The sequence below is a fragment of the Muscardinus avellanarius genome (genome assembly GCF_963383645.1).
Source record: "Muscardinus avellanarius genome assembly, chromosome: 2".
In the NCBI taxonomy this organism is placed as follows: Eukaryota; Metazoa; Chordata; class Mammalia; order Rodentia; family Gliridae; genus Muscardinus; species Muscardinus avellanarius.
In genome coordinates this window covers 16,310,219-16,321,072 of record NC_137787.1, presented here as the reverse complement: position 1 = coordinate 16,321,072, position 10,854 = coordinate 16,310,219, and positions in this window count along the sequence as shown.

Sequence of the window (10,854 nt, the reverse complement as noted above, 5' to 3'; positions counted from 1 at the left end):
TACTTGGGAGGCTGAGGCAGGAGAATTGCAGGTTCTAGGCCAGCCTCAGCTATTTTTCTTTTTTTTTTTTTTGTGGTACTGAGGATGGAACCCAGGGGCATTACCTCTGAGCTACACCACCAGCCCTGTATTGTATTTTATTCTTTATTTTGAAACAAGATCTCACTGATCTGCAACGGGCCTAACTAAGTAGTAGCTGAGGCTCTTGGCAAACCACAATCCTCTTGTCTCAGCCTCCTGAATGCTGGGATTACAAGTGTGTGTGACCACGCCTGGCTCAGCCTCAGCTTCAGGCTCAGCCTCAGCCTCAGCCTCAGCCTCAGCCTCAGCCTCAGCCACGTAGTGAGGGCCTCTGCAACTTAGCGAGACTCTGTCTCAAAATAAAATAATAAAAAATAGGGCTGGGGATGTAGCTTGGAGGTAGAATGCCTCTGGGTTCAATTCCAATCCCAGTACCTCAAAACAGCAAGAAGAAGAAAAGGAAGAAGAAGGAGGAGGAGGAGGAGGAGGAGGAGCAGGAGGAGGAGGAGGAGGAGGAGGAGGGGGAGGAAAGAAAATAGGTAAGAAAAATAGCTAGTCTTCCAGATGGTGACACGTGCTATGGGGAAAGTATTCCAAATGATAACTGGAAGTGGAGAACTACACTTCCAAATAGCATGGTCACAGAAGACCTTCCTGAGAAGGTGACCTTTCAGGAAGATCTGGAGGATGGATGGACCAAGCCATGAGGATTTCAGGGAAAGTCTGTTTTGGGGCAGAGGGTGCAAGGGAGGTCTGGAGAGGGGAACGTGGCTGGCTGAGTCAAGGACGACCAGGGAGGCCAGTGCAGGCACAGGGCAGAGTGAAGGGGAAAGCAGGATATGAGTCAGAGAGAAACTTCTTGGGAGAGAGTGGGGAATTTTGAAGCAATTGGATCCCACAAAGCCTTGTAGGATAAGACAGGACTTTTGATTTTACTTTGGGACGGATGGAAATCATTGATTTTCCTTCTGAAGAGGGCAGGGGCCAGATCCAACTTCATTTTATAAGGATCGCTCTGGCTCCTGTGTTGAGAAGGAGAGAAGGCAGGAACAGGGGACCAGCTCGGAGATGACCGCCATGTTCCAGGTGAAGGACGGCGGTGGCCTGGGCTAAGGTCGTGATAGATGGTAGGAGAGAAGTGGTCAGAGTTTGGTTATCTTTGGAGTCAGTAGATTTGATGGTCGATTGAACGAGTCTTTGAGAAGGAGAGAGAAGTCCAGGGCTCTGTCCCTGAGCAACTGGTAGATGGAATTAACTGAGATGGCCTTGGAGGAGCAGGAGCTCAGTGGGGATCTGCTGAGTTGAGTTGCTTTTGGGACGTCCATGGGAAGGCAGGGGGATAGATCTGTGAGCTGAGAAATCAGGGCTGGGGCCCCGGCGAGAGGCACATGTGCAGGGTAGCAGAGTGAGAATGAACAGGCAAGAGGTGGAGATGAAGGGTGCAGCCCAGGCCCACTCCAATGTTCAGAAGTCAGCGAGCTGAGGGGGCAACAGCAGAGGTGACTGAGGAGGGTGGAGGAGTGAGGCAGGCCATCTCCCTGCCCAAAGGGTGGGGTGACCTGTGAGCTAGAGAAGAAAAGGAGAAGAGGTCCCTGTCACCGGTAGCGGACAGGCGAGTCTACACCCTGGGCTGCTCAATCTGAGCATGGCCAGTGTTTGGGGCCTGATAATCTTCTGTCATTGGGGGCTCGTCCGATGTGTCCTGGAAAGTTTATCAGCATCCCTGTCTTCACCACTAGATGCCAGTACCCCCTCCCTCCCACCCCTGACAACCCCAAATATCTCCAGACAATGTCACAATTCCCTGTAGGACAAAACTGCCCCAAGAGCCATTTCCCTCCTGGGGAAGGAAGATGTCTTTTAACTGAGGGCAGAGAAAGCTTCTGGAGAGGCAGGTACTTCTGTCGGGCTTGGAAGGCTGGGAGGAGTACCGAAAGGAAGTAGCTGGGTTTAAGTGGGAAGCGGCTCAGTCAGGGCAAAGTCCCTGGTGCTTGACAAATGTCTCTGGTGGAGACTGCAGTCCCCTTTTGGAGTCATGGAAACAGTATATCATTTTTATGATCTCTTGCTTTAGGCACAGGCATGGTTTCCATGACATCTGTCTTCCTAGCATAGGAAAATGAGCTTTCCTTTTCCTTCCTTCCTTCCTCCCTTTCTTTCTTTCTCTCTCTCTTTCTTTCTTTTTCCTTCCTTCCTTCCTTCCTTCCTTCCTTCCTTCCTTCCTTCCTTCCTTCCCTCCCTTCCTCCTCTTTCTTTCTTTCTTTCTTTCTTTCTTTCTTTCTTTCTTTCTTTCTTTCTTTCTTCCTTCCTTCCTTCCTTCCTTCCTTCCTTTCTTCCTTTCATTTCTTCTTTGCTGTGCACGATGGCACATGCCTGTAATCCAAGTACTTGGGAGGCTGAAACAGGAGGATTTCAGGTTCAAGACCAGCCTCAGAAACTTAGTGAGACTCTGAGGAACCTAGTGAGACACTGTTTCAAAATAAAGAAAAAATTAGCCTGGCGTGGTGGCGCACGCTTGTAATCCCCGCGCTTGGGAGGCGGAGACAGGAGGATCACGCAGGTTCAAAGCCAGCCGCGCTGGCTTAAGAGACCCTGTTTCCAAATAAAAAAAATATAAAATAGGTCTGGGAGTGTAGCCTGGAGGTAGAAGGGCTTCCAGGAACCTCAGTACCACCAAATAAATAAATTAATTTAAAAAATAAAAAAAATGAGCTGGATGTTTCTTGTAATCCCAGCACTTGGGAGGCTGAGACAGGAGAATTGCAGCTTTGAGGACAGCCTCAGCAATAGTGAGACCATTCATTAACCTAGTGGGACCCTGTTTCAAAATAAAAAAAATTAAAAGGTCTGGGGTGTATCTTAGAGGCAGAATGACCCAGGGTTCAGTACCACACTCACACACAACAAACAAACAAGAAAGACCAAATAAAGCCAGGTGTTGTGGTACATACTTGTAATCCTAGTAAGATAGGAGGATCACAGGTTTGAGATCAGCCTTAGCAACTTAGCGAGTCTTTTAGCAAATTAATGAGACCCTACTTCAAATAAAAAATAAAATAGTCTGGAGTGTATTGTAGCCCAGAGGCAGAATGCCTCTGGGTTCAATCTCCAGTACCATAAAAAACAAAACAAAACAAAAAAACAAAAAAAGATTTTTTTCCTCCAAGATTTTATTTAGGGAGGTTTAGGCATGACAATACATGGTATGCCAGTAAGAAGGTATTAAAACAGGAAAAACTATACCCTTGTTCTCCTTCCCTCTCTTACCTTCTGGTTCCTGGCAAATTTCCAGAATAATAAATGAGAAACTTGTGTGTCTTCTGGTTTTCAGACATGAGAGATGTTTTTCCACCATTGGAATATAAAACTAATTTACTGCTCTGCTTAAATTTGATTAAAAAAATCTTTCCTTCCCTTACACACACACACACACACACACACACACACACACACACACACACACCACACGATGTTGGAATACAATATTTTAAGAACTAGCTACTCCATGGACTCAGTAGGAGGTTTTACTAAGTACTTACTGAAGTGATTGTCTTCTGCAATTCTGTTTCTGGATGTTTTCCAATATTTCCAGAGGAAAAGCACAGGTTGCATATACAAGAATGACAACAGAAAAAAATTTTCAGGGTGGGAAGGGATAAATTGGATTCTACTTAGAGAGGGGTTGGCTCAGATGTGGTTCAAGGTATAGGTCAATTTAAAGTGGATGTATTAACACTTTTGAAGGAGGGGAAACCTTTGTAGTAGAATGGGAAGGTCCCAGATGAGTAGAGGGGACTGTGTGACCATGTTATATTCCTGAATCGGGCTCTGGGAGCTTCCTCATGGCCAAAAGGGGGAAACCGGCATTCAGATGCAGACCCTATGAACCCCAGCAGGGAGATGGCCTGCCTCAGGGATTCCCGTCACAACCATCAGTATGCTTTAAACAATGGGTCCCAGTCCTGTTGATCTGGGGAGTCCATCTAGGGTACGATCAAGGCATCTGCTATTGGTAACCAGTTTCCCCAGGTCATTCTGACTAGCCCTGGGTGACACTGTGCCATCTGGGTAATATTTAATAGAAAGGAAAGAATCCCATGTCTAAGAGGAAGAAGAGGTTCTATGACTTTGTGAATCTGACTTCCCCATTTTTTTAATTGATAATTTTGTATCTAAATGGTGGTAGTAAAATCCTAGCAGACACATATGATCTCTTGCTTTAGAGATCAAAATAGAAAAATGAATTTTCACCTATTTATTTATTGGTACTGGAGATTGAAACCAGGGCCGTCTCACCTCTGAGCCACACCCCCAGCCCTTTTAAATTTCATTTTTTTTGAAACAGGGTCTCGCTAGGTTGCTGAGGCTGATCTGGAACCTATGGTCCTAGTGCCTCGGCCTCTCAAGTCCTGGAATTATAGGCATGCTCCACAATGCCCTGTTCATGTTTTTACTTTGAGGTGAGGCCAGCTGAGCATGTAGCAACCTTCTTCCTTTCTCCGTTTATTCTTCTGCTTGGGCTTGGGCTTGGAGATGGAGGGCCGCCATCAAGAACCATTTGTGGTTTGGTCCCAAATGCCCTAGCAAAGCCCCCTGCTGCCCAGGAGATAACCTGTCACCGAGACTCTGCATGCCAAAGGAGGTTCCATACGCTGATGTGCATCTGTCATTTGTATGAGGTGACAGTGACCTCAGGAGCACCCTTTTTTGAGGTTGATCAGTGAAGAAACATTCACATATTGTTATCTTCAGAATGTCCTTAGCAAGCAAGGCTGGGCCACACTATTTGTCCGGGATGAAAAAGCCAAGAGTGTCCCAGAGAATGGACTTTGCTGCTCCATCCTCCTCTCATTAATCATTATACAGCCTCAGATGGCAGGAGACTGGCTGCCTGTATCTGCCATCCCTAATTTTACTGCAGCATCTTAGCACCAATCCAAGAGGTTCTTCTCTACCAGCAGTGGACAAAACAAGACTAGTGGACAACTGTTCTTCAAGGCTCTGGGCTTGCTTTGGGACCATTATACTACAACTGTGTGTGATATTTGAAGAGTCTTCTTGGTAGGACCTTACTGGCTCCCTGACATGTCCTAACTAGCGCTTTCATTAAAGGGCTGTCTCCTTCTTCTTCTTCTCCTTCTTCTTCTTCTTCTTCTTCTTCTTCTTCTTCTTCTTCTTCTTCTTCTTCTTCTTCTTCTTCTTCTTCTTCTTCTTCTTCTTCTCCTCCTCCTCCTCCTCCTCCTCCTCCTCCTCCTTCTTGTCCTCCTCCTCCTCCTCCTCCTTCTTCTTCTTGTCCTCCTCCTCTTCCTCCTCCTCCTCCTCCTCCTCCTCCTCCTCCTCCTCCTCCTCCTCCTCCTCCTCCTCCTCCTCCTCCTCCTCCTCCTTCTTCTTCTTCTTCTTCTTCTTCTTCTTCTTCTTCTTCTTCTTCTTCTTCTTCTTCTTCTTCTTTTTTTGGTACTGGGGAGTGGACCCAGATGCATTCTACCTCTAGCTATAACCCTAGTCCTTTAGGTTTTTAAAAATTTGAAACAGAGTCCAGCAAGTTGCTGAAGGTCTTGCTAAGTTGCTGAGGCTGTCCTTGAACCTCCAATCCTCCTGTCTCATTCTTCCAAGTACTGGCATTACAGGCACGCACCAACATGCCTGGCCAATGAGTTGTCTTTCAAGTATGAGGGTAAAAATCTATACAAATGTGCAACTTGTTTATGGTTTTTCTCTGCCAACAGGTGTCCCTTTACTCCCCGAGATGGAGTAATAACTGAAATAGTTTATAATATATAAAGAGACATAGTTAAATTACAATACATTTTCAGAGGGTAGTAAAAATAATATTAGCAGATTTCTGTTAGCACCTCATCAAGAACGAGCCCTAGCAGGATGCATTATATGTGCTTGATCTCACTTGCTTTTCTCAACGATCTTGTAAGGAAACTGTATAATTCTCACCATTGTATAGATGAGTAAAACTAAGTCTTAGAGGGGTTAAGAAGCTTGCTTAAGGCTGGGAAGAGGTAGATATGGGAGTTAAACCAGGTCTGCCTGACTCTAAGTTCATGTTCTTAGAACGTCTTTGTTATGCTGTCATTTATGAGATTCTGGTGTGATCCCAACACAGTCAGGGCATTGGATCCACAGGGCACCCGGCCAGTGTGGATCCCTGCACATCTTACCCAGAATGCTCACCTGTACTGTACGTGAAAACTGGAACCTCAACGTGTCTGTGGGTGGAGTCAGGGTAAAGGGAGATACAAAGCGATAAACTGTGTATGTGTGTGTTACTAGGGACTGGACCCAGTGGCATTCTACCTCCCAGTCATATCCCTAGCCCTATTTTATTTTTATTTTTGAACAAGGTCTTATGAGATTGCTGAGTATCTCACGACTTGCTGAGGCTGTCTTTGAACCTGCAATCCTCCTGTCTAAGCCTCCCAAGTCCTGGAATTACAGGCATATGTCACCACACTGGGCTCAAAGGGATAACATTCTTGACCCCTTTTCTTTTACTGCGTTACCAGTAGCCTCATATAAAGGATCTAACAAAGGATGAAATCAGCTACCTTGCTGTTTCTCATCTAGTCACCCCAGGAAATCAAGTTAAAGATTAAATCCTGCTGGGCATGGTGGCTCATGGCTGTAATCACAGTATCTGGGATGCTGAGGCAGAAGGAATGGAGGTTCGAGTCTAGTCTCAGCAACTTAACAAAAAAACTTTATCAAAATAAAAAAGAATAAAAAAGGACAAGGGGTATAGTTCAGAGGTAGAGTGCCCCTGGGTCCAATCCCCAGTGCCATGAAAATTTTTAATAAATAAAATCCTGAACAAAGAAGTATTATTAGTCTTCACATCAAGGATGATAGCCCATTAGATAAAATGGAGCCCCTGACCTGTCACTGGTTTCTTAATTAGCAGCTTGTGACTCAGAGCTGGGGAAGGAAGGAGAAGCTTTGTGACCTACCGTGTCCTAATTGCCAATGAGTTGTTCTCAGAGGGCTCGCTCTGTGTACTTTGAAAACCTCACACTGCCCCCAGCGATTTCCTGATCTCCCAGGCAACTTCTAAATAGCTTTAAGACGTTACCGTGTAAGTGTTATTTCCACTAATGAGAGCCGAGGGCAGGGCAACCTTGTCCTTCTCTTTCAGAACTCTGTCTCTAGCCTCTGTTATCTGCTATTTATTGCCACCGGGGCTGTCTTCATCCAGTCTCTTTCTCTGAAATGTCTTCTTGGATTCTAAACAATTTACTTTCACTTCTCTCAGACAAGCAGGGCGCCTCAGGCTCCAGCAGGTGTGTTTCGGTACAGCTGGACTTCACCTGCAGCTCCAGAGGACACCTGCTTTATTCTGCAGTTAGTGAGCGCCACCTGTGTGCCAACACTGCGGAGACTGTGTCTACGACATAAAAAGGCCTTTTAAAAAAATCTTTTATATCTAATATGGAGACAAAGAATTACATGAAACAGACATGATACAGGAAGAATATAATAGATGTCCTTTTTTTTTGGTGCTACTGGGGTTCCTCGAAACCCTTCTACCTCCGGGCTACACTCCCAGACCTATTTTTATATTTTTATTTGGAAACAGGGTCTCTTAAACCAGCGAGGCTGGTTTTGAACCTGTGCGATCCTCCTGTTTCCGCCTCCCAAGCACGGGGATTACAAGCGTGCACCACCACGCCCGGCAAAATGTCTTAAACAAGATTCCCACCAAAGTTTTATAGAAACCAAGAGAAGAAAATGGTATTTTCAGTCAAGCAGTGTCTTTCAGATGTGTTTCAGAAGCCCCTACTTTGAAAACTCTTCCCCAGCATGGAATTACACACACTATTAAGTCTAAACCAAAGCTGGTTCTAATTGTTTCCTAACAAGGGAAAGGGTGTTGGAAAACTGAAGTCATTTTGTCATGGGAGAAGGGCTGATTCCTTGAGGGGTCTGGAGGAGTTCCCAGTGGGTGAGAAAGGGAAACTCAGCTCAGGATCAGCAGGTTCCTTGGCTTATAGAACAGAAAAGAACTTCAGTACCAGCCAGTTAGAGGCATAGGCAGAGGTTTATTTTGGAAAGCAAGAAATATACATTCCAGGGAGGATGTGGACTCTTTCCAGATGAGACACATGTAGGGGTCCATGGTTCTTTTATAGAAAGCATCTGTGATGGGTGAGTAGGAGGAGGTATGTAAGGATGACTTCAGTAGTCACAAGATGACTTAGGGTGTCTTGGTCACATCCCAGGGACTGTTGGGGCCTTCACTATCTTCTCAATAGGCCTCTCTTAGCCGGGCATGGTGGCGCACACTTGTAATTCTCAGCATTTGGGAGGCTGAGATAGGGGGATCTCAGTTTGAGGACAGCCTCAGCTACTACTTAGTGAGGCCCTTTGCAACTTAGTGAGACCCTGTTTCAAAAGGAAGAATAAAAAATAGGGCTGGGAGCCGGGCGTGGTGGCGCACGCTTGTAATCCCCGCGCTTGGGAGGCAGAGACAGGAGGATCGCTCAGGTTCAAAGCCAGCTGCGCGCGCTGGCTTAGGAGACCCTATTTCCAAATAAAAAAAAATGTAAAAATAGGTCTGGGAGTGTAGCCCGGAGGTAGAAGGGCTCCCAGGAACCCCAGTACCACCACCAAAAAAAAAAAAATAGGGCTGGGGGTATAGCTTGGAGGTAGAATGCCCCTGGGTTCCATCCCCAGTACTGAAAAAAAAAAAAAGCCCTCTCTTTTTGACTATCTGGAAACAGCTAACTGTGCCCCAGAAAACTGCTCTTTTGTTTAAACTATTTACAGGCTAACAGTGACCCCGGAGATTACTCTTTTGTGTGACCTCTGTTCTCTGACCAACAGATATCTCTATTGCGTAACTATTCTTAGGTTGGATAATTGATCTTGAAAGGCATTTTGCAAGTGAGTGCATTTCCAGTATGGCCACCTTTACGGATCTTTCTATGGCCAATGTTATCTGATCAACACATACTTCTGGGAATAGTCAATAGTGCTTAAGATATTTTTCTTGGTGGTACTGGGGTTCCTGGAAGCCCTTCTACCTCCCGGCTACATTCCCAGACCTATTTTTTATATTTTTTATTTGGAAACAGGGTCTCCTAAGCCAGCGCGTGTGGCTGGCTTCGAACCTGCGCCATCCTCCTGTCTCCGCCTCCCAAGCACGGGGATTACAAGCGTGCGCTACCACGCCCGGTTTGTGCTTAAGATATTTAATAAAGACTTGTAAATTCTCCAGAAATTTGGGAATAACAGGACTGGCTGGGGTGAAGCAGAGGGTGATAGGCCTGGTGTGAGGAGAAAGGGTGTTGGGAAATTTTGCTGCAGGCTTCCATATTAGAATTACATTTTATTTTCCCCTGTTTTCTGTCTCCTTCTACTTGTAACTTTTGTTTCTTCCATCCCACCTAACTTACTAACCTGTAGGTGTGAATCGGTTTTGCTATGCCTCACTGCTCTTCTCGGGGTTGGACTTGGTGGCCCTGAAGGTCACTTTGTTGACTAGTTCACAGTGGTGACTCTTTCACTCTCTAGATGGAAACAGAATGTTGGGTGCATATTTCTGCGAGGCCTGGAAGTTGTATCCCCAGTTGCTCTAGATTCTGACTCTGGCCCCTGGCCTTGACATTCAAGTTTATTTGAGTAGAAACTTGAGGTTTCTCTAGAGCAAGTTTTCAAATCATCCAGATAATTTCTAAAGCGTGTCAAAAGACAGGGCTTCGCTTGCAAGTATTTTCTACAGATGGGCCTGGCTGCACCCATCACCCTGCCTCCATCTTTCTTTACCTGTGAGTTACTAAGATCACCTTCAGCCTCCGGGTGCATCCCTATTCCATTCCTCCTCCTCCTCTGAGTTCTTCTCACTGTCCTTTACTGACTGCTTCTGTGTCTACTGGTCAAGTGCGGAGGTCATCAGGACTTGCTCTCAGCCTCTGCTTCTGTCCTGGAGCCCTCCTGTCCCTCTGCCATTTCCCTGGTTTAATTCCCCTTTGCCCATCTTTTTTCTTCATTTGTAAAAATTGGAGTATGATGTCTTTGCATTAAATATACATGTGATGAAGTTTTACTTAGGCATACACTCAGGTAGCTGCCACTAAATCTAGGACAGAGCCACAGAAAAAGCTCCAGCCTGATCCTCTGAGCCAGAGCCCTGCAAGGGGAGCCTTTTTGGACCCAAGTTAACTTTGTTTACCTTTGATCTTCATATTAATGGAGTCACCCAACACCTGCCCTTCTGTGTTTACTTTCTTTGATTGAATGCTATGTTTATGAGATTTGTCCAAGGTATATGTATCTGTAGCTTGTTCTTTTCCACTGAAGTGACTTTAGTTATTCCCGACTTACCGTTGTGTCTCACAAGCATGAGGACTTAAGGCAGAAGAGGGAAATCATAGGCAGATATATCAGTGGCACCAAATCTGCCCACTATTACGGCTGGGAATTCCAAGGCGGTTGAGGATTTTGACTGTTTCCAGCAGCAACGAGTCCTCTGATGGTCAAAGGAAAACCAGAAGAATTGTTCTCAGTCACATGACCCTTTGAGTCCAATATGCTTTGACATGGGGTTAGATGGTTTTCCCATGAGGACAGGGTTCACACCACAGAGTCTGGTGCATTGGTGTCTGTTGAATGGTTGGACACCACTGAGCGAATACGAGACCTTGAGCTCCTGGGCCCTTTCAATCCCTGTGCGGAGCCAGTGCATCTCCGAGTCAAGTGCACTAGACATTTAGCCTGCAGGAATACCATGACTTACAGATGAAGTTCCCGCGGCTTTCATGATCTGCATAGTTACCTCTGCAATTAGTAAATATGGAGAATTAAAAGTATCATTAAGTCCATTGCTTT